Source organism: Magnolia sinica, chromosome 5, assembly GCF_029962835.1.
Source record: "Magnolia sinica isolate HGM2019 chromosome 5, MsV1, whole genome shotgun sequence".
Classification (NCBI taxonomy): Eukaryota; Viridiplantae; Streptophyta; class Magnoliopsida; order Magnoliales; family Magnoliaceae; genus Magnolia; species Magnolia sinica.
In genome coordinates, this window is record NC_080577.1 from 87,217,763 (window position 1) to 87,243,516 (window position 25,754).

Below are 25,754 nucleotides of genomic sequence, written 5' to 3' on the forward strand. Positions count from 1 at the left end.
TAGCCATTTTCGCAAGAGAGCAAGCAAAAGGATTCAACAGGTAATTCACGACTTCCACTTCTCCTCCTCTACCTCATTCAAAATAGGGATAGCCACATCATTGCAATGACGTACCATGGCAAGTGAATCACCCATCCATCTGGCCATGATCAACATTTCAACTACTCCATAAATTAACACATGCATTATGAGTAGAAAGAATAAATAAATAAATAGACAGATAAGAGAAAAGAAAAGAAGCAGAAGATAGAGAGAATTTGTGTGTATACAGTGGTGAGGTTGAGCATGGGTCTGGCGTGCAACGACGGGACTCATTCAACAACCTAAGATCAGGTGGATAATCCTACTCATTTATGAACTTTCTAATTTTTATGTATTTTTAAGATTTAATTTTGAAATAATTTTCTTAGATTAATATTATCAGATTCATTTATACCTGATGTTTATGTTTTCGAATTTTAATATTAATTAAATTTGATTGATTTGTAGAGCTCAATTATATTATAACATTATTTTTTAAAATTAGTTTTATGTGTATTAAATTAAATTCATTAATTTTATACTTTAATTATGAGTTAGACTGATTTAAAATTTATTTATTTAGAATAAATATTAATTTCTTTATTTCTGTGTTTAAAAAAAAAGATAGATAGATGGAGATTAAAAAAAAAAAGAAAAAAAAAAGAAAAAGAAAAACAAAGTAAAACAAAAAAAATAAATACAAAATAAAATAAATAATTTATTTAAGTTTATATTTAATTTAGAAAATTTATATTTTTTTTGTTAAAATTAAAATTAAATATGAGTATTTCTTAAAATTTAAAATTAATTGATATGAAATTAAATTATTAAAAATAGATTAAGTTCAAATTAATTTATGAATTATGTAAGTTAGACGTAATATAATATCTAAAGATAATTTTATTGTTTTATATCAAAATTGTTGAATTTAACTTGAAATTAATTTAAGTTCAAAACTAGAATTAATAACTTAAATTAACTTACAAAATTTAAGACTTGATTAATATATGTATTTAATTTCATGAGTAATAATTAATTTAATTTAGATCGAGTGTAATTTCAATGATTGATTAATTTAAATTTAATGTACAGTGGTAACAATTAAATTATTAACTGGAGGTTAAATTTAAATTAAAATTCTTGGAGCTTGAGAATTAATGTTAATTATAATAATTGGGAATCTGATTTTTTTTTTTTTTTAAGTTGTATGAATTAAATTTATGTAAATTTAAATTAAAGATGACTTTTGAAGGCTTTAGAAAATAAAAAATTATAATTCAAATTTTAGTTATTTGGTGACTATTATGAACTTTGACTTATATGATTATTTAAATTAATTAAATCAAAATTTAATATGATGAAACTTTATTTATTATTCTAATTTAAACTCTAGTTTAAGTTATAATAATAAAATAATAATAATAATAATAATAATAATAATAATAATAATAATCTAAATATAAAGTACAGAGAAACTTTTATAAATTAATAAATAAGTATTTAAATTTCAAGTAAAATAATTTGTTTACATTGTAAATAAGTAAATAAATTCAAAAATTGAAAATTTGGGACAAAATCAGTATTTCAACATTTTTCAAGAGTTCCTTTGAAAATTTTCAGCACTATTGCAGAAAATAGCTTGATATTTCAGCAAATTTCAGGAACTAATTTTAAACAAACCTTCATTATAGTGTAGAAATTTAATTTATTAAATTATTTTATTGCTGATTTTAGAGATGTTCATATCATTCATACTCCTTCATTAATTATTGAATTGTGAAAAAAAAAGAGAAGAAAAGAAAGAGAATGTTAAAAGTAAGTAGGGCGATCGTGTCCCTTAAGTGAAATACCATAAAGCTAGCAAGTAGGGCAATCGTGTCCATTGGGTGAAAGACCCTAAAACTAGTAAGTAGAGCAATCGTGTCCCTTGGGTGAAAGACCCTATAATCTGTTGGATCCTTCGGAGTCTCCTTTGTGTATGGTGTATGAGTATAATTGTGTACGTGAACATATGTCAGAGGTACAACTATAGTAGTAGTCTAACTAACTAACGTATAAATGACTCCCTCACCACGAGGTAACGGTGCGTGGATGTTAATGCAACATATGATTATTTAATTTTTATTATGGAATTCATGAAAGTGTGGCATTCAAACATTTTTACAATTCAAATATTGCATTCATGTCATCCCTAAGATTCAATATCTTGATTCGTATTTGGAATTTGAAAAAAAATGTGTGTGTGTGTGTATAATTTTATTATTTATTCATTTGTTATAAATTTAAAATTTTCATATTTGAGTTGGATATAATCCCATGAGCTGGTATGCTCACACCCAAAATAATAATGTTTCAGGGCTCGGAGTTTAGTTGGGGCAAAGCAGAGTGAAGATCTAACCATTAGCTTAGTTGTAGTCATATTTGTATTTGTTTTTGAAAAAAAAAAATGCATAACAGCAATTTAGAAGTGAGTTTAGATTGTAATAGTTAGAAATTGTTTTGGATGAATGTTTGTTTGTTGTAATGATTTTTATTTAAATGTGGTTGTGGATATTTAAATGTATATCATGACCTAAAATTCGGAGTCGGGTCTTAGGTACCAAATTTCGGGGCATGACACAAGTAGAAAAGAAGATGTGTCCCATGCATAATTTGGAAGGTTTTAATGATGGGCATCTTCATCCTAATGATTCCTTATGACATGACCCACCCTTTGGATCGACCTAATATTTGGTATGCAGAGCGAACTTAAAGTGCATAGCTTATGAACAGAGTGGATGTGGACCCTACATCACGGTAAAGCCGCAGACCGTTTTGTCGACTAAGTTTATTCTCAAGTAGAGGGTCTGATCTAGAACAATATATATTATCTGTTTGATGCATTGTGCACTATACAGATTGTCATGATTGCTCAACAAAAATTAAAGAATTAGATCAGAGATTGAAATTGTTCGTCTAATCGAATTCAAGATGGATGAGTGGTCAGCAAACATACACAGGATTTAATCGATCCTAGCATGTTGCTATGAACATTTCACCGTCAAATATCAACCGTTGGTAATATTTCTTTCTAAAATCCACTTTTTATTCATCAGTACTATAGCTAAGATCATTAGATGGTGAAACTCCTTGGTTATGGCTCATCCACCATGGAACACATAATATAGACGGTCCAGATCTCAAGATCGAAGCACTAAATATCAAGCTAGTGTACGAACTCACTCAAAAAACAACACTTCGCACCTACACCTCATCTTTTTTATCTTTACAATATCTATAGTTGAAGCAACGAGAAAAGAATTTCAAAAAGCATGCCTTGTAGTTCAACTGAAGAAACGTCAGCATTTTCGACCTTACGACCACTTACGTAGCGTAGGGCCCATGCTAGCATACATGGTCAGATGTCAGAGTTATCCATATTCTATATGCCTACTGTACAAGGGCATCTTAAGAAAATCGTAGTGAGCTGTCGATTCTGGCCATTACTGTAAATGAACCGTAGAATTTTTAAAAGAACACTTTTAATGATCCAATTTTAAAACGAACATTTTCATTGGTTTAAATTCAATACCGGAAATTAAAGGGTAAGATTATTTTTTAAGCCTGGTTGTTGCCCGTGTGACAACATCGCTGTGATTTTGAAATTGTCGAGATAATGTCGCGGCAAATACATTAGACAACAACATTCCGATATTATTGCTAGATTTCCAAAATCTCGGAGGAATTTAAAATATCACATTTTTATCCCAATATTAATGCAAAAATAGTGTGTGTGTGTGTGTGTGTGTGTGTATAACATAAATAATTTAATTTATTTGTGAGATTTTTCTAATAAATTTCAAGAAAATCTCAAATTTTCAAATCTCCTTAAAAGTTTCGTGGTGAGAAATTGCTGAGAACGACATTTGTCACTATGGTTTTTCATCATACCTCATTTGTTGCGGCACCGAGATACTGAGAAGTGAGAGCCGATTGTGTAGTGAGTATATGGCACGGTGGGTATACTTTACAGGGCCCACCATAATGTATTTGTCATTATCAGGTCGTCCATCCACTTTTCCATCTAATTTCAAACTGTGAACCCAAAATCGAAGCGTATCCAAATCTCAAGTGGACCACACCATTGAAAAACAATAGGGATAATGCCGTCCACTATTAAAAATTTACTGGAGCCCACGGTGATGCTTATTTGTTATCCAATCTGTTCACAAGGTAAACAAAGATTGATGAAGGGAAAAGCAAATATCAGCTTGCTCCAAAACTTGTATAGCCTTAGTAAGTATTCAACGGTAAGCATTCAATTACTAATGTTCCTTGTGGTGTGGTCCACTTGAGCTTTGCATGTGCTTCAATTTTGGGCTTATACACTTGAGCTTTGCATATGCTTCAATTTTTGGCTTATACTCTAAAATGCGTTGAAAAAATGGATGATGGCATGGATAAAACACATACATCATGGTAGGCCTCACAGAGTTTAATGACCATGCTATATTGTTGTTACTCACTACATAATCTACTCTACAAAACTGGGCAGTTTAAATCACAGTAATTGTTTATACATTTCAATCAAACACAAGATAACATAAGTGATCAAGGGTCTATATTTGGATTTTCCATGCAATTATACTCGACTCAATCTTTGATTAAACACCGATGACATTTGTCCCAAAATAAATGCGTAGAAGTGTATTCGAAAATCCAGCTATCGAGTTAGCCACTTGTTGTGATCAACGATCAGACTATTCCTATAAGAGCAGGGGTTAGTTCTCTTCGATGAATTCTTGTTGCCTTATGATTTTAAGACTCCTCTTTCATTAGTAATTACAAATAATATTTCTTAAAGGAATATAGATACATAAATAAATTAAAAGAAGATTAAAGGAAATAAGCAATGCTGATTTTATTAATATTTGAATGAAGCTCATTACAATCGACAGAGTATCAGAATAAACTAGAGAAATAAATAAAACGAGTGACAAATACCTAATCCGTCTGTGAGAACAAATGATTGAGGCAAATGATCAAGTAGAATGTGACAAAAAGGATGATTGCATGAGTAAGAACCTAATTGATCCGGATCCAACAACTTATGGTTGTTGGCATTTAATCTAATCCTACGGTATTGTAGCAGTGGAACTGGATAGTAGCAATATATGCTAAGACTAGGATATGTTATATTAGGATAAAAGTAAAGATAAAGGTAAAAGAGATAAATTTGTGTTTGGCATAGTCCTCGAGCTCTTCATCATGTGCTCCTTTATAGGTTGTCATGCTGGGTTTCCCTCTTCATCTGTGATCTTTCGCTTTTACGACATGCATTCTGAATAGGAAAATCCATGTAGATATAAAATCAGAGGTTTTCATATATCCATTTTTACGTGGATGCCCTTATTTTAGAATCTTCAAGATCTTGCATCTAGGTTTGGGATCCAATTAGGGAAACTTCTATCATTGATCTCAGACCTGAAATTGATCATGGCAATTTATGCATATGAATGACCCGATTAAATTACCTCCTGCAAGACCTTGAACTCCTGCTCCTTTCTTATCATGGTCCTAGAGGGTTTGGATCCACCATCAAGCCCTCCCATTCTCTCAATTCCGATTGATGTATGAAAAAGAACCAATCTCCTTAGTGTTCATCCTCTCCTAATTTCAGTCCAAATCGCGACCGAATATGCCTGAATATCAGTATGACCTTTAGATATTTAGAATCTTTGTGATTACCGCAAACCTTGTGAACGTCTGTAGGAAGATCTCCCATTTTATAAGGATTGTAAGAGACAACATTACTGAGTGAATCATTACTAGATACGTGCATACGTGCTGGGCATGCTACCTCATTAATTGGCTCACTAATCGTGGCCATGTGGCATACAACATTTCACTTCCCTAAAGGTATGCGTAAGGATCTTTATCATTGCATTAATAACAGAATGCGTATCGTTGAAAATAAGATCAATTAAAGATATCTTTGAGTGCGAGTATGATTTCTACTAGCATTGAACTCATAGTGTCAACATGTGGTGACTTCCCATTGGTCCACATCGATGCACTGAGAATGGGTGTAAACAATACCAGCTCTGCATGTGGGCCCTAATTAATTATGCTCCTATTTGTGAACTATCTAATAGATGGGCCATTGGTATGAGAATTAGACACGTGTAGGGGTCTAAACGGGCTAGTATGGCTCAACCCCACCTGACATTTGAGCGTAAAAGATCATCCTTCATGAAAATCAAGCATGACCACTCATCATTTGGGCCACCTTGTACGAAGAGAATGGATAGATTAAATTAAACAACATAATCGCATTCCCCTGACGAGTGGTGAGTGTTGGAGCATAAAAATTAAGAAGATAAACAAATCAAAGATTGATAGTTGTTTGTCATGCGGAGCGCAAACAAGTATTAGAGGATCCATTCCACGGTGTGCAATGAAAGACCACGGGCGATGACATTGGGTGTGCAATGAGCATACCCGTGCAATGATACAATGTGCTAGTTCTATTGCGTGGAAAGGAGGGTTGACACATGTGAGAGGCTATAAATACTCCACCACCTTCTTCATTTGGATCGATCGAAGTGGTTCCAAAAGAGCAGAAGAGAGAAGAATTACCGAGATTCGTCAAAGTACTCTGAAGAACCCGTTGCGTGACGCGCAACAAGTTTCTTGCGCAAGGCAATGGTCTGTGCAACCAATGTCTCGCGCAACAAGTCCATTGCGTGGACTGTAAATTTCCAATGATGGATTGTCATTTTGAAGATGTCAAAGAAAGTTCAGTTGATGTTACAGAAATAAAGTCCTTCAAGTCTATAAAGTTGATTGGAACAATATCATTCCCGCACAACAACTTATATGAGAGAAAATCGTATCATGATTCGGAATGCTGCCGAAATTGACATTCGACTCGATTCTTGCTTGTATTTTTATACATACTTTATCTTAGAATCAAGAGATAAAAGGGATGTAAACGAATTCAAAATAAATAAAATGTGATGATTGTTCTTCGTATATTTTCTTTGTTATAATTGAATAAGATAATCCCCAAATCAAATACTTTTCGTTTCTGGTTGAAACAAAATAGCAACTCTACTGGGGATTTTTTTATTTAATGATAACTTAGAAAATATTTAGAGAACTTCCATCACCGTTGGCATCGAATAGATGCCAAAATAGAGACTCTTAGCAGGAACATCCTCCTCTTCATCTCTAAGATAAAATATCCTGTCACCTAAACACTAATTAGTATTGTTTCATATTGGCCATGAGAGTGATAACGAAAGAGGAAGTGCGACAAGTGGTTATAGAGATAGTTAGAGAACATAAGCATACCGGGAGGTTCTGTTATAGAACGCGGTATTTGAAAGAAGTGGAAGATATATCATTCCTGGCAAATTTCAAACATCTTGACTTCTAGAAATTCAATGGGGATGGGTCTTCGGAGGAACACCTCATGCACTTTATCACCACAATGGGTAACTTCTCCACTATCTCACAATATTGCTTGCAATTGTTTGGTTATTCTTTAACATGAAAAGTATTATGATGGTATTCTAATCTGGCACCGAAATCAATACGAACTTGAGAGGAAATGCAAGACGCTTTTATGTCAAATTTCTTTTCATCAGACTGAGATGTCAGTATCACAGAACTAGCTTCTGTACAGCAAAGAGAAGGCGAGCATGTTGAAAAATTCATAGACAGATAGAAGACTTTAGGAGCTTCATGTAGACAGTTGCTCGAAGAAAAAGAACAAGTAAAGATGTGCCTGAATTCTATGGAGACTGGAGTTGTATTCAGCCTTACAAGTGTTGATATAAAGACCTTCCGTGACTTAGCCACAAAAGCCCATGCATTAGAACTAATGACCAAGAAAATGCCAGCATTTCATTATGAAGCAAACAGAAGAGGTCATAATTGGCTAATGGCAAACGTCGTTGACAAAGAAAAGAAAAACGATGTTCCTCATGGCAAAAGAAGAATAGAAAAAAGGGAGGAGTCAAGTCACTGCAGAGGGAGAGTTGGCGATAAAAGACCTAGATCACTCGATTCTCATGAAGGATTTGTGTTTGAAAAAGAAGATGTCATCCCTATGATGAATCAACTGCTCAGTACCGGCACGACAGAACTGCCTCCATCCAAGTGTCCTGAAGAAGCTAAGAGAACAAAAGAAAGAAATTTCTGCCATCATCATCGTCTAGTGGGACATCACACGAAAAACTGTTTTACACTGAAATGTATAATACAAAAGATGATAATCAGAGGTTAAATTATAATAGGAAAAGAGAAAGAAAGGAGTAGAAAGGCAGTGATAAACATGATTTCCATTCAGAAAATTGAGCATGAGAAAAGAGACAGATTGAAAAAGAAAGAAGATTATAGTACAAGCAGAGACAGTCTTTCAGAAGAAACAAGCAAAGCTGTAGTGATTACGTTACGCTCGGGAAAAAGAGTAACAAGCCCTCTCCAAAAATAGAAGACTAAAATAGTGTGAAAAAGAACATACAGAGTGCACAACAATGATAGAAAAGAAGAAGAAAATAAAGCTGAAAAAGTAACTTATGATGTGGTGACCCATTTAAAAGGTATACCGGCACAATTAAGTATGTAAGATGCGCTACGATTATCAGAAGACTGTCGACACACTCTAATTCAAGCCATATCTGATAATGAGGTTAGAAAAGTATTAATAGTGAAGATGAAAAGTACAGAGCAAGAAATACAAAATAATTGCATGCCCATCACTTCCTTCTTCGATGATGATCTGACTTGCGATAGGGAACATAACAGGCCATTGATGATTGTGGGACATATTCGCGGTAAACAAGTTAAACGAATAATGTTGGATAACGGATCTGTGGTAAATTTGTTACCACTAACAGTGTTGAATGAACTCAGATATCACCGCTCTCATCTATGCCCTAGTGGAATGATGATACAGGGCTTTAATCAAGACGGACAACACGCACTCGGTAAAATTACACTAACCCTAGAAATAAGAGAGTTGACAACGAATATCATTTGTCATGTCATTAATGCAGTGATAACATATAACCTCCTCTTGGGTAGACCATGAATGCAGCAATATAACATCATACCATCCACTTTACACCAGTGCTTCAAATACTATAAAGATGGAATTTAGCACAAAGTAATGGCCAACGTAAAACCGTATACGGAAGTATAATCTTTCTTTGTTGATGCCAGTTATTATGACGGATTTGCTGCAGAAGATGGAAAGAAAAATGATGAGAACAAGACTGTAAGAAACAGCCAAGTAGAAATAATAGAAAAGCAAGTTTCAAGAATGGAACTATCTGAGAAAGTAAACACGAAAAATAAATTCTATTTCATGCCAGAGCACTTGAGACAACCAGGACAACCCCTGTTAACACTATTGTCGCCTGAACAGTTAGAGGTCTCGCACTTAAAGTATATAGTATCGTTGCCATATGCTGAAAGGAACAAACCATTCCCATCTATGCCAAAAAGATTTCACGTCCAGCCCATCATGAAAAATCCTGAGCCCATCGATTTTTATACACCATCAGAAGCAGGGACGGATGTAACACCTCGTACTTTGCAGTACTTGGGTGTTATTGTGGAGATCTAACTTAGTAACATAAACCTAGTTCATTGAACATTCACCTTTATTAGGCTAAACCTAACCATGCATCTTAGGCTTTGAAGCCTGAATCAATAGAGCCATGTCGTCTTGTCCCTTGACACATCGCTTGATCACACTACTAGGACTCCCTAGTGAAATAGTGGATCCTTCACCATCATTAGGTCCACAACGTTTCAATGATCGATCTAACGATTGACTTTCCTAAATCAACCATCGGATTATAAAATCGACCATAAACCTCTTGAGTAGCATGTGTACCTAAAATTTGGACACATGGCTCAATATGGAGTTATTCAAATCATTGATGACTCTGATTAAAGGCAAGTCCTATAAAAAAAATAAAATAAATAAATAAATAAAATAAGTATTTATGAATACACATATAATAGTGATATGTAAATAAAATAAGTGGTAATGGTATAATAATATGAATAATATCATTGGAGGGATTTTAATAGCAATAATGGTATTGTCAACACATAGAATAGGTGGTCCCGAAAACACAAATGATTCCTAGAGTCTATTGGCCGTTAATATTCCAATTGGGATCAATCCAACCATTGGATCAACAAAGATCAGTATGTGTGAGGAAATTCTTTGGTGTGGCCTACCCAAATGTTGAATCTAACTGATTTATAGCTGAAGGTCCTAAGTGGGCTCTTGGAGATAAATGAATGGATGGGATATGGGATTTGTTAAGATCATCATCGTGGGCCCCACATGCTTTGGGTGTGTACACCATTGGGTTTGTACCCGCGGAGCACAGAAGCAAGTATATGGTCAAACTATGTTTGACCCGAAATCCTTCGACGAAAGGGGAAAGAATTCTTCTTCCTTTCTATTTTCCGGCCCACGCTCTGTTTAAATGGGCGTGGTGCATCAGATCGATCAAGTGGGCCCTATGTGAGATCAAATCATTGATTTGAACTGTCCATTTGATGCTGCACCAGACCTCGAACCCAAAGATCCATGGCTTTCCAGAAATAGAGAGAGTTTCTCTCCCTTTCTCTCAATTCTCCGCCAGCGAACGACATTTGCATTGATTGTTGGTCATCACCGAGATCGGCCTAAATGATCTGAACCATCCATTTGATAGAGTACTCACGGCCGAGCAAAGCCATGCCTCTTGCTCGAAGCCATGTGTACGCATGTGCATACAAACGTGGGCCCAAACAGAGAGGAAGCACATGAGATTCAACTCCAAAGGTGGGATATTTTCTCCCTACCACGTTGGAGATCCGCGTGCGCCCTCTCTTATAAATCTCAGCCCTTCATCCAAGTGCCGAAAAAGATGGAGCAACCTACCGTCGGAAAGAAAGGTTGTGGGAAGCTTTCCCCTTCGGGAAACATGCTCTGACACGATCCGAACCTTCCACTCGAGCTTTGTCGATCAATCTCAGTCATTCAAGTTAAGGCAGCCCCAACCCTAGCCAATAGGGCAGGCAACTTTCTGAAAGAATCTCCCGATGCGCGAGAAAATAGCGGCGGCTAAGAATTCTCACGAGATATCGGGCCAGTACTATTATCGATGAGATTAGTGGCCCCACAACAGTAAATGGACAAATCCATTCCATCCAGACGGCTTGGATGACCATCTTAGGCCGTTGATGGAAACCTGCCATGGACGACGCTTTCTTCTTCACTGTTCAGGCAGGGAACCCATCACGATGTTGTGGGCCTCATTTTTGGATCTAAAATGCCCATTCGGTGGATCATGGTGATGGGACTTCACCCCACATATCAGATTGACACCATGCAAAGGAAATCTATGGTTCGTCCACCGTGACTGGACCATTGTGGCATGAAATAACGACCGTTGGATACGGTCTGACTGCCCGCCCTAGCTCTTTAAAAAGGGCATGCTATTCTCGGGATTCTCACCGAAAATCCAGAAAGAGAGAGAGAGTGAGAGAGAGAGAGAAAGGAGGAAGATATAGAGAGTTGTTGTTAGAGTTGGATTTTGGACTGAGCGCGACTGAGTTACTTCGGGTCACTGAGTCAAGCATGACTCAGGCTCAGGTTGGGTCCAAGAGCTGCTGGTTGTTATAATAGAAAGAGAGAGAGAGAGAGAGAGCTCCACGCTGCTCGGTGTCGCACCACACTGACTCGCCCGAGTCACAGACCTGGGCTGGGTCGAGTTCGGGCACTGTGAAGTGACTAACAACGAGAAAGAGAAGGAGAAAAGAGAAATAGGAAGAGAAAGGGCAAGAAAACTCGGAGTTCAGCAAGGTGCTGCTGTGTTCGGGTTCGAGTCTAACTTTTAGACTCGCTTGCTGAAGCTGCTGGAACTGTTGTGAGGTTGTTGAATTGCCAAACCAGCTTGGCCAACCTTGCATTCAATATAGACGTTGGGATTGCGCTGCTGAGTTCGAGTAAATCCTCCCCGCTCACACCCGAAGGGCCTCCAAAACCAGACTGACTTCATTCACGATAAGCTTTTGATAATAAGGTGAGCAGATTGATGTAATAATAGCAGCTGCACGTAGGGCTTAGGTCACAACACTAGTCCAGTGATGATGGTTTAAATCCCGAGTCATTTAGTCAGGCTGCCGAGATTGACCGAGTTGACTCACCTTGAGTCACATAAGCTAAATCGAATACATGTTGTTTTAGGGTCTTGCTCGGTTGGTAGGCCACTCATAACCATAAACTTCATAGCCTTATGGGGGCTCTTGCGACCAGGTCCAAATCGAATGAGTCGACTCAGTAAATCAATTCACTCCTTACCTAGTCATTTCCAGATATGAGGAGACCTTGATGTTGCCTATAGATAACATGTGTGATCATTCTGTAAGGAAGTTAGCTTGTTCTTATCAGGCTTGAACCATCGCATCTAGTTGCACCGGGTTAACTCACAGAGGCAAATGAGTAGGTGTTAAATAGTTAGCGAAAGGATAAGAAATAGTCGACTCATAAGGTAATGAATCTTTCTCCTTGACATTTCCTCTTCCTTGTTAGTCTAAGTAATAGTTCATTTTATTTCAACCAATAATTGATATATTTAATTCATGATAACTTGTGTTAGATATTGAATCTGATTATCCATCATATGCTCAACCCTTAACTCGCATGAATATCCATATGTTGTACTTGTGTATCTTTCATGTTTATGAATTGTTTATAGATTAATTGAAGAACTTGAACTGTTACATCTATTAGTGGAAAACCCCACTTATATGTACACCTAGACTTATAACAGCCCACGCACACACTGTATGATATTGTTAGCTTTAGGCACAGCCCGCATGGTTTTGTTCTCGGGGTCACCCCCAAAAGGCCTCATACAGTATAGGGTGACAACTCTACATATAACCACCATTACTTCGAACAACACTTCCGATGTGGGACAAGTTCAACCTCTCACTATGTACACAGTATCCTGCCAACCACTGGTAGCTCGCCCAGGCCATTAGGCCCCGCCCACATCAGCGTCCGCCCACGTGTGCCCTCCCACATGTGCAACAGTGATGGGGCATCACATGATGTAACTTAACTGATTGTGATTATAATGGATCCTCACCTAGTGGCTACTTCGATTAATGGATTAAATGAAACATTGATATAGGCTTACCATCCATGGATTGTTGTGCCTATGTAGCTCTTTCCTGGTTGATATTTGCCCTTTGCGGTCCTGATTGTTACATATTTTCCTTAGGCGGCTTGATGGATTATTTTGTGTGACCATGCGATGGCAAGTTCCATTTGATAGACTGTGGTTGACCAATGTTAAAGGAGGATGCCATTAAACATCCTAACGATGGAGTCTCATGAGTCAGGGATGGTGGAATGGGGCACTATGCTCAAGTTGTTGGCTTATTCTGGGTGACGAGCCCCCCATAATGACCTTTGAGCTTTTCTAAATTGGCTGCTTACAAATTAGAATAATAATGGCTGGGATTAATCATGCATTCATGGCATTTACATTCTGAATGGACTGACTGTTTGAAAGGTCCATTATCTTACTAGGGATGAGCCGACTGTTTGAAAGGCCCATCCCCATGCTTGAATGAGTCGACTGTTTGAAAGGCCCACTCTTGCCTATTTGAAAGGCCCTCTATCTTACTTGAGCGGGTCGACTGTTTGAAAGACCTGTTCCCTTACAAGTTGAATGAGCCGACTATTTGAAAGGCCCATTCTCTTGCTTAATGGACTGACTGTTTGAAAGGTCCATTCTCTTATTAAAAAGGGGGTTAAATGTTTAAAAGACCTATTCTCTTGCCTAAATGGACCAACTATTTGAAAGGTCCATTCCCCTTTTAGGGATGAGATGACTGTTTGAAAGGCCCATTACCTTGCAAGTTAAATGAGCTGACTGTTTGAAAGGCCCATCTCTTGCATGAATGGACTTACTATTTGAAAGGTCCATTCACTTGGCCAATTGGATGCGCATCCCCAATTGATGTGCATCCACGCATCCATGCACTTAAATAAGATCGCATCATGAAATGTTTTGTATGTCTTATTGTTTAAAATTATACTTAACTAATGCGGTGGTGTGTAATCTTGAGGAGAATTCACACTGAGTTGACCATTCCTTCATCGAATATATAACCGTACAGGTAGTACAGGTGGTTTAAATGATATTCATGTTTGGATTGATGAGGAGCATGATATAATTGTCAAGGATGCATGGGCTAAGAGAAGTTGCGCAATCTTGCTGCTCAAGTTTATATGCATTTTATTATTTCTCATGTGTTAAATCTTGTAATTCTTGTATTTGTTAACATAGAGACATTTGTTTGTATAAGTCATTTTGGGCAACCACTCTTATAATTTGAATGTAAATATAATTTCCTCTATACTTGATTTTTTCATTCTGCCTAAATGCTCACTTTGAAAAAGAAAAGAAAAGAAAAGAAAAATGCATGTGGAGTTTGGCTATCCTTATAGATTAACACTCGGGTTTTTGGAAAATGAGTCATATACTTGGGTTTCGAAAACCCAGGGCGTTACAACCGAAGAAAAGAGTAATGATAAAATAAGCTGTCAAAGGTTAACGTCAGAAGATTTGAAAAAGTATAGTCCTGTTAGCAAAAAAATTATGAAAAATATGGGCTTCGATTATGAAGAACCGACCCGGTTGAACAATGAGAAAGGAATCTAGATCCTTATTGGGGTGAACAGAGAAAAATGAGAGAAATTCCGTGGATTGGGGGTAGAACCTTCTCTAGCGCAAGCAAATATGATTACAGTAGATTCGACAAGCAATAGAGAAGCAGATCTCAAAATAATCAAGCATCCTGAAATAGATCTGAAACATATAGAAGATGGGGGGCAACCAACAATTGACAGTCAGTGAGAAATAAATTTTGGTACATAAGAAGAACCACTGACACATTCATAAGTGCCAATCTCCCTGAATAAGAAGCTCATCAGTATGTAAAACTGTTGAAAGAAAACAAGGACATATTTGCTTGGACATATGCAAAAATTCCAGGTCTGGAGCCATCAGTAACAATGCATTGATTAAATATCTCCAGAGATAAAAGGTCAATTAAGCAGATACAGAGACAATTCCATCTAGATTTAATCCCTCTAATAGAAGAAGAAGTAAACAAATTGATCAAGATCGGTTTCATTAGAGAAGTCAAATATCCTAAATGGGTATCAAATATTGTTTCGGTGAAAAAGAAAAGTGGACAAATTAGGGTCTGTGTCGATTTCAGAGACCTAAATGAGGCTTGCCCGAAAGACGAGTTCCCACTGTCAATAACAGAGCTGCTAATCGATATCATCATGAAATACGTTGTTATGTCTTTCATGGATGGCTACACTGGATATAATCAAATAAGGATGGCTCCAGAAGACGAGGAAGCTACAACTTTCAGAACTTCCCTTGGAATTTATTGTTACAAGGTTATGCCATTCGGTCTCAAGAATGCTGGCGCAACATATTAGAGAGTGATGTAGAATATATTTGAAGACATGATGTATAAACATGTAGAATGCTATGTTGATGATTTAGTCATAAGATCAAATGACCATGAAGAGCACCGCGAACATCTGACCACAGTTTTTCGTCGTCTTAGAAAGAAATAGTTAAAGATGAATATAGCTAAATATGCCTTCGGTGTCTCATCAGGAAAATTCCTCGGTTTTGTTATTAGACACAAAGGTATCGAAATCGACCCGGGAAAAATCAAAGTTATCCAAAACATCCACCGCTGAAAACATTAAAAGATTTAAAAAGCTTGTAAGGGAAATTGGCATACATTCATCAGTTCATCTCTAACTTGGTTGGAAGATGTCAGCCACTCTCTCATTTAATGAAGAAACGAACAGAATTTGTATGGGCCCAGTTATGCCAGAAAGCATTCAACTCTATCAAGGAGTTATTGAAACAACCTCCAGTATTAGCTGCTCTCGTGAAAGGCAAACCTCTCATCCTATATATCTCTGCAGCCGAGAATTCTTTAGGAGCTTTATTTGTACAAGTGAATGAGCAAGGAAAAGAAATCACCCTCTATTATTTGAGTCGAACTTTCATAGGTGCAAAATGCAATTATTCGCCTATCGAAAGAGTGTGTTTAACATTAATATTTGCAGTATAGAAATTAAGACATTACTGTCTCTCTCATGATATAATCTTAATTTCAGAGGCGGATCCCATAAAATTTCTAATGACTAGGCTAATGTTATCGGGAAGATTGGTTAAATGGATGTAGTTACTATCAAAATACACAATTACCTATGAGCCAGCGACAGCAGTTAAAGTACAAGCGGTGGCAGATTTCTTGACAGCTCATCCAGTAGTAGAGAACGAAATGATCTGCGATGATTTCCCAGATGAACAAGTAATGATGATTGAATCGCCTAATTCTTTGCAAATGTACTTTGATGGTGCCTTTAGGTCTTCTAGAGCAGGTGCCGAGGGGATGTTCATCAGTCCTCAGGGTGATTTACTGTCATACTCTTTCACGTTAGTTACTGCATGTACGAATAATGAGGTCCAATATAAAGCTCTCATCATAGGAATAGAAATAGCACAAGAGATGAAGATAAAAACGCTGCAGATCTTCGGAGACTCTAATTTGGTCATAAACCAGCTGACAACTGAGTTCAAAATAAGAAAGCAAGAACTCCTACCATACTGTCGGCAAGCGCAGCAATTATTGGAGCAATTCCATAATGTCGAAATCAAACATATTCCGCGATGCGAAAATGCAAGGGCACACGCTTTAGCTAGCTTAGCTACAGCTTTATCTTGTCCTGATCGAAGTCCTCTTTAGGTCACGATCGAAGAAAGGAGGTTTTTACCATCACCCGAAGTCATCAATGAAGCTGCTGAAGCACTTCCTGTATCATGTTTAGAGATCACCACAGATGATTGGCACCAGCCTTTCGTAGATTATCTCAAATATGATATTCTCCTAGAAGACCTAGCACAAAAATTGCAGATTAAGCAGAGGTTGAAGAAATTGATCATATGTGGTGAAGTGCTATACAAAAGGTCCTATAATGAGATGTTGTTACGGTGCCTAAATACAGAAGAAGCGAATCAAGTATTGCATGAAGCCCATTCCAGAGCACATCAAGCTGGACGAAATTTAGTCCATCGAGTGCATCGAATGAGATATTACTGGCCCACAATGTTCAAAGGCGTGATCGATTATGCACAACGATATCATGAATGTCAAGTATATGGTGATGTCATACATGTTCCTCCTAAAGACTTTCATCAATCGGTAACTTCTTAGCCTTTTGCCGCATGGGGACTTGATGTCATCGGTCCTATAAACATGCCCTCGTCCAAAGGATAACAATATATCTTGGTAGCGACAGATTATTTCTCCAAATGGACCGAAGCAATCACACTGTAAAGCGTCAAAGAAAAAGACGTCATGAATTTTATCAGACATGCGATAATTTATCGCCATGACATTTCGAAAAGAATCATCACTGATAATGGTACTCCTTTCAAGAATAGGGGTATGGAGAAGTTATGTTCGAAATTTAGCATTCAGCATTTATTTTCAACACCTTACTATCCGTCAAAAAATAGGTTAGCGGAGGCATTCAATAAAATAATTGTAAAAATATTAAAGAAAACTGTCACAGGAAATAAGCGTGATTGGGACGAAAAGTTGCAAGAAGCTTTATGGGCTTTCAAGACTATTTATCTCACTGTGACGAAGGCTATACCATATTCGTTGGTTTATGGTATTGAAGTCGTCATCACAATTAAAATGCAAGTCGTGTCACTTAGAGTAGCAGTACATCAATCAATGACAGACGATGAAAATGTGAGAATAAGGCTGACCGAGTTAGATTTACTCGATAAAAAACAGATAGCGGCCCAATAACGATTAGAACTATATCCAGCAAGAATTTTCACTGCCTTTGATAAGAAAGTTAAACATCACTTCTTCAAGAAAGGTGATCTGGTACTAATGTTGAAAAGGCCTATAGTGGTCACTCGCAAAATTGGGGGCAAGTTTGATCCCAAATGGGATGGACCATACGTAGTAACTAAAGTATATTCGAAAGAAGCTTATCGAGTTGTGGATCAAAATGGACAAGGTATTGATATACCTATCAATGCTCACTTCATCAAAATATATCATCTCTGAAGAGCACTGAAATTTTGATTCTGAAGATTATCAGTATAATACTTCCTAATTAAAAGGGGGCAATACAAGCAGATTGATGAAAAAGCCTTAAAAAACAATGCTGTGTATTCTTCTTCCTATATGAATGAATAAAAGGCAGATTCTCAAGCATATCAAGCATATCAAATCTATCACTGATTATCACCAAATGCTGATAATTATCACTAAAATTAATACTATCACCGATTATCGATAAACACCGATGATTATTGCCAAAATTAATACTATCGCCGATTATCGCCAAATGCCGATGATTATCACCAAAATTAATACTATCGTTGATTATTGCCAAACACCGATGATTATCGCCAAAATTAATACTATCGCTGATTATTGCTAAGCGTCGATGATTATCGTCAAATTAATATTATCGCCATCACTAATCGTCGCTTACTACTATTACAAAAGCCATTATCGTCAAACTGATATTATTATCAAGTTGGTACACTATTTTAAACATCAAGAATATTATTATTAGCAATGACAATATATAATTTAGTGATTTATCCTATACGGCAGTGGAGTGCTACACATAAGTCCTATAATAGCAATGACGATTTATCATCTACAATAGCGAAATGATATGCATAAGACCTACCACAATCGGTGATATATCAAATATTATATGGGCAGCAGTGAGAAGCCAGTGGCCCTAAAAAGCCCGCGAAGGCCATCACATGCTTAGACCCATGCGGGCAATGGAGAGAGCCAGCGACTAAAAGCCCTACGCAGCCAAAAGTCCATGACGGCCAATCACGCGTAAGACTAATGCTATCTATATAGCTTCTAACAGTGTTACAGGGGACAATGAGGAAAAATGCCCTCCCATGAATGGGTCTGACCTGGCAGACGAAGAAAAAATAGGCTGCAGTGTGCGCTCTTTGGCTCATTCATAGATAGGCCAACAGTGCATAAGACCCCCCAAATTCTTAGCTTGATTTCAGTAGAAACTTATGGAGACGGACCTCTAAAACGAGTTACCCCCTCATCGATGGACTGACGACATTGGATTTGGTATCCTAAGGTAGCCTTGAGAGCCCTGTGAACTCTAGAGAGTTACTGTAGCCAACCCTGCTTGTAAAACCTACCGAGTTCACTGCCCTGGTAGCTTTACTGGGCCCCTCTGATGGAACATAGTTTGTGAACTCCCCATCCACGATAAGTCTAGCGAACTCATAAGAGTTACAGAGACCATTGCGTAAGACCTGACTCCAACTACTCAAGAGTCTAAAAAACTGTGATTGCTCTACGACTCAAGAGCTTAAATTGTGTGAAACTAGCTAAGATTGAAAACTAGCTCTGCCCATTTAAAAAAGAACACCATGTAGGTGACATCATACTAATGATCAGGAATAAGTCGTTACTTTACTACATGTTGAAAGTCACAAATATTATCAAAGCATGATCATAAAGTAAACATCATACAAATATATGTCTAGTTAATCATTTCTTGAAGAAGCATGCTCATTATATTATGATGAAAAAAGAGAGTATATTTTAGACAAAATATCGAAATTCATTCATATTATATTAAACTTTACAAATTAAAAGATTGCATACATTTGGTAGAAGTAAAACTTCACAAATCTGCTGACATTCCCAAGGCTTTTACATATCTTTGTAAATCCTCTTTCAATTGAATTTGTGCTGTAACATTTGTCAATTCAGCCTCGAGAATAATCTTAGCCTGATCTGGAACATTGGCCAATTCCTTTTCCAAGGAAGCAAAAATTTCTTTATCTTTCATCAATTCGAACTTCTCAAGATTAACAATACGAATATTAACTTCCATTTCTTCTCTGATTTTACTCATGTTCAGCTTCTCTTCCTGCTCCCTCATCTTAAGTTGAGTGATCTCTTTCTTCAAGAAAGCAATTTGGTTACTGATAATTATACTATTTTTATCACAAGCCGCTAGCCTTTCCTGCAAAAATTGATATTCGCTATCATAACCAGATATATATGATAGTATCAGTCTAAGATATTTTCTCTTGCAAAGATAGAAATTTTCTTTGGCACTCCAAAATTTCTGTGGGAACAACTATGTTTCGTGCTGACTCCAAGTTATTCACCGAATCATAGAATTGTAATAAAGAATTATGCAGCGAAAGAACATTGATATGAGCCAGTCTTGCTGAATGGTCTAGAACAGCCAACGCACTGTCCAAGTAAGGCCATTGTATAGGATCCTTGAATGCATCTATAATGACAAATAACATTCTTGAAAAACACGAGCATAATAGGCGACACTTTGTTTAAAGAGATTCTGTCAGATATTATGGCTACCGAATTAGAACCTGCTGATCCACTTGGAGAAGGAATAACTGCAGCTAACAAAAAAGGAAGCAAAAATGAAACAATAAGAATCAAGAATGTAAATATTAAAAAAAGAAGAGAAGGAGAGAAGAATGGAAAGAAAGGTATACCATTTGTGGGGGCAGGACAAGAGGTAGTAGGTATAGAAGATGCTTCCACCCATGAAGATAGAGGAGTATCTGTAGCAGCGGCTATAACATTGAAAGAGAGTTCTTTAGTTCCAGTGCTCGAGTCCAAAGTCATTGGAGTTGTTATGACAACTGGATCAAAAGGAAATTCTAGACTCCGGGTGACTGGCTAAATAGGAGCAGGCGTGCAGTGGTAGTTTTCACAGTATGAACCGGAACATCAGTAATTATATCAGAAGCTGGTTGAACATGAGAAGTATCTTAATTAGCTTCCATACTTTGAGGTGAAAATAATACTTTTGGGTCTACTTGCACCTTTGGCTAAGAAATTTTAGCTTCTCTTGATGCAGATACCTCTGTAATAGTGGGAAGTATGACATGATTTTGTTCAATAATATCAACAGCCCTCGCAAGAGAAGGGGAGTATAGAGCATTATAAGATATGAATATATTCGTACCTGGAGAACAACTAGAGCCCCCATAATCAAGTTATTCCTCCTCAAGAGAAGTTATTCTAACAGGATATTATTTTTGATCTCACCTTCTTCACTAATGTCCACTTCTGCATCTTCTTCTTGATTATCATCTAATAAAACGTCTCCTTCATCAGTTAAACTCATGGAGGAAGATGTTTCACTGATTGTGGTCTCCGCAGAATAATCTAACAAACTATCTTCAGAAGCTACTTGTTTGCCTTTGTAAATAGTCTTTACAAGAAGAAGATGAGTATGTCGAGAAGGAGGAGAAACTCACTGAGTTGGAACTTGAGGAAGCAAAAATTTAGCTCTCGAACGAGTCATTGGAGAATGGCTAGCCAATTCTTCAGTAGGAGAGATCGTAGCCACGGTTGGACCTTCAATAGGAGAGACTGTAGTCACAACTTGACCTTCAGTAGGAGAGACTATGTCCATGGTTTGATTTTCTGATCTGTGGGTAGGAGAATACAGAGGAGTGGTAGGAACTTCAGGTTCGCTAATAGGAGTAGTCCGTCTCCCTGATCGCTTTATTAGATCTAGGGGAGATCTGAAAGCTATCCATCCCTCCAACGTATTAACCGACTTTATCTCTCGTAAGGATCTTCTAAGGAAATCCTTCAGCAAACTTAATTGGGGGTCACCATGTAATCTCTCTAAAAAATAGCTAATTCCTTGTTCTGGTTTGTAATTCCTCAATCTGGGAGGAAGAATCCAAATAAGACGATCAACGGGGTTGTAATTATGCACCAAATAATACTGATGCACCCACCAACGCATCCAAGCATACGAAGCCTGTACTTGATGATTGTAGCCTGGGAGAATGAAGCAAGAATTGAAATTCCTTGCTAAGAATTGCTTCCATATTAAAGCCCAATTATATGGACCTACTCCATAGCTCCGTATTATACGACTCCTGCTTGTGGCATAGTTTGATCATAGCTAGATTGTCTTGCAAACCTACTAGGGTAATAAGGTTCTCGCCAAAATTCACCGCCCTCTAAAAGAGGCAGGCTGTAAGACCTTATGCAAATCAGAAAGGCCATTTTGACTGGTTCTAGATCATTATTGTCTATGACTTCTCTATCTTCAGCTTGGTGTGACAGATAAAATGGGAAAAAGTCAATAGATTCTATACTCTCAATCTTATCCGTGATCTTGACATATGTTCTCTTCGCCATTTTATGCTTTTGATAATAATATAAGGGAGGGCGTTCAGGGTTGACGTAAGCTTTCTCAGGGTCGTTATATGTCCAAGGAAAATATATGCCCAACCAACCAGAGAAATAGTGCCATGAAGTATATGAAGAAGAAGCTCATATTGTCGGTCTTGAGCAATGCGCTGCGACATTTCCAAAAGCCCTATAAAGAGAGAAGAGAACAGGGGGAGCCAAAGAGTACTTCTTGCCTTCAACCATAGCCCCGATAGCGATAAACAAAGTAGGACAAACAACGTCTGCCCATTTTGAACTGGGTAGTACTACTAAACTAAGCCAATACGCAAGAAATGCAACTAGTTTAGTCTCAAGGCTAAAGATAGCCGATCCTCTTATTTTTTGATGAGCAGATTCCAAATATGGAGAATGACTGCTAGAGAATCTAGAAAAGAAAGAAAGAAAATGTAAAGGGAAAGATATAAGATTGAGTATATATATAAAAGAAGATCATACCACAAGTATCTTGTGAAGTGTGCAAGCCATTGGAATTGAGAGACTTTGCGAATATCAAGAAATCTGGACGTTTCTCGAAAAATTTCGATAGTGGTAGTAGAAATGGAAGGATCTCTTTTAGGATAAAAAAGGCAAACTTTGCGTTAGTGGGAACAAATTCGTTAAGAAAAGATCATGTGATAGGAAGACCCACCATGTGATGAAGATCCCACAGAGTAATGCTCACTTCCCCGATTGGTAGATGAAAGGAATTTGTTGCAAAAGACCAGTGTTTCAAGAACCCTTTATAAATCATAGTATCTTTGTGAAAGAAATCTGAGGTAGCTTCTATGGCAACATAAAGATTGGTGTCACAGAGGATTTCTATATATTTATGAAGAATTGCCTTAGCCCACTGATTATAATATTGATGATAAGAAAGAAAGCCGCGTGTCCTGAATTCGTCGCTTCCCCATAGAGAATCTCTATCACGGAAGCGTTGTTAGACAGTCTCAAAGTAGTGAGTGGGATGTAAAGTGTGGGGATTATAACAGGGGATAGGGAATCGCATATACGATATTTGCCCTGTCTTCTGCTCAAGTCCTCCTTCTGTTACAAAACCTTTTAAAATCTTCGGTTCTTTTATGACCCAGTTCGCAATGTAAAGGAGTCGGTTTTGGGTCATATGATCAGAGGGTTCTCTTTGAATCATGTAAAGGTGGCGACGAAGATTCATTGGAATGATGACAGTTTGATCCTTATAAGGGTTCTTGAATTTGATCACATCTTCCTACAGCTTAACCATATCCCGGATATTTTGATAACGTTTCTTGTTGTGATCTCTTATCTTTTCCTGAAGAATTTCATTTTTACTCTTATACCTCTTATTCTTTGAGAAGGATGGAGGAGGGGAAGGTTCGGCAGGTGTAAGATAAGAACTATCAGCATGAAAATTGGTAGTAGATTTCAACTAGTTCTCCCAATCGGATTTATGACCTTCCGTTGGTGGTCTATCAAGTTTTTCCATTAATACATCAGTGCGAATAGAGTTAGCATGAAGCAAGATACGATAAGCAAAATTGATGGCCGGTGGATCTGGTACTTCGAAGAAAGAAGAATGATCTTTACTTGAGCAGGTTCTCTTTTAAGGATGATCCTTTGAAGATAATGACGTGTTGGAAGATTCAGCTATATGTTCACTATGGGAAGAATGTGGTCTCTTAAATCGAGCCATTAAAGAAGTAAATGAGAATTTAACAGAGTTCAGGTACTTAAATTTTTTTTTTTAAACAGACAAATCCGTTGTGCAAAAATAAATTTTAGTGCAAAATGGGGGCTAGCTCTGAAGGAAGAAATGAAAATAAGTGTTGCTTATATAGTATCAAGGACCCAAGTCTGTTGCGCGAACCCGATAGCATAATGGCACATTGTTGCGTGCAAAGTAATAAATGGAATACATATTTTTGATTGATAATCCATTTTATAATATTGAAGAGAATATTCAAAATAAACGATCAAGGGGGCATCTATTGGAGCATAAAAATTAAGAAGAATAAACAAATCAAAGATCGATGGTTGTTTGTTGCACCGTGCGCAAACAAGTAATAGAGGATCCATTGCACGACTCGCAATGAAAGACCACGACATTGGGCGCATAATGAGCATACCCACTCAATGATACAGTGCACTAGTTCTGTTGCGTGGAAAGGAGGGTTGGCACGTGTGAGAGGCTATAAATACTCCACCATCTTCTTCATTTAGATTAATCGAAGTAGTTCCAGTAGATCAAAAGAGAGAAGAATTATCAAGATTCTTCAAGGTACTTCGAAGAACCCATTGTGCGGCGCGCAACAGGTTTTTCACGTAAGGCAATGGTCCGCGCAACCAATGGTCCGCACAACCAGATGACAATATTCATCTACTACCCGCGCAACAAGTTCATTGTGTAGACAGTGAATTTTCAATGATGGATTGTCATTTTGAAGATGTCAAAGAAAGCTCAGTTCATGCTAAAGAAAGAAAGTCCTTCAAGTCTATAAAGTTGATTGAAACAATATCATTCCCACACAACAACTTATATGAGTTGAAATCATATCATGATCCAGAATGCTACTGAAATTGACATTCGACTCGATCCTTGGTTGTATTTTTATACATATTTTATCTTAGAATCAAGGGATAAAAAAGATGTAAACGAATTCAGAATAAATAAAATGTGATGATTGTTCTTCGTATCTTTTCTTTGTTATAATTGAATAAGATAATCCTTAAATCAAATACTTTTCGTTTCTGGTCGAAACAGTGAGATTTTCATTCCGGGTCATCTTCATGGAGTGGCCTATCTTGAACATGCTCAAATGTCATGTGTGTATAAGAATTCTATAAGGTGGGCCTAATTGATCAATGGTTTAGATCTCCTTAAGGGTTGGATATTTTGATCGGGCATACCGGTGGACCCCTCTCAAGATGTGATGTGTAAAATCGTGCAAGAGTGGTGCACTATTGCTATACGCACAATGTTTTAATTGGACTAAGAATGTTAAATTTGTGTGGATTTTAAGGGAGAGGAGTTTTAATGGGTTTCAAACTCCTCATCCCCTCACAAATATAAAAACAAGGGTGAGTCCCCAATCCTACAAACATTAAAAGCTTATTCCTCTCATCCGAGTGCTTCTCTAAAGGTGTAAGGTGCAGAAGACTTCGACATCCACTCCACAGAGATGACATCTTATTAGGTCCGCCATTCATTTAGATTATTTGATCTCTATACTCGATGCATAGCACGATCCATTTCAATTATGCATTATAGTTTACAATTGGTATCGGAGCCACCCTATGCATCATCCATGGTGGATCATTTAGTGAATTTATTTGTGGACCCCTTTTAGCAGACCTGGACCATCTATTCATGGACATTTCAGGCTAGA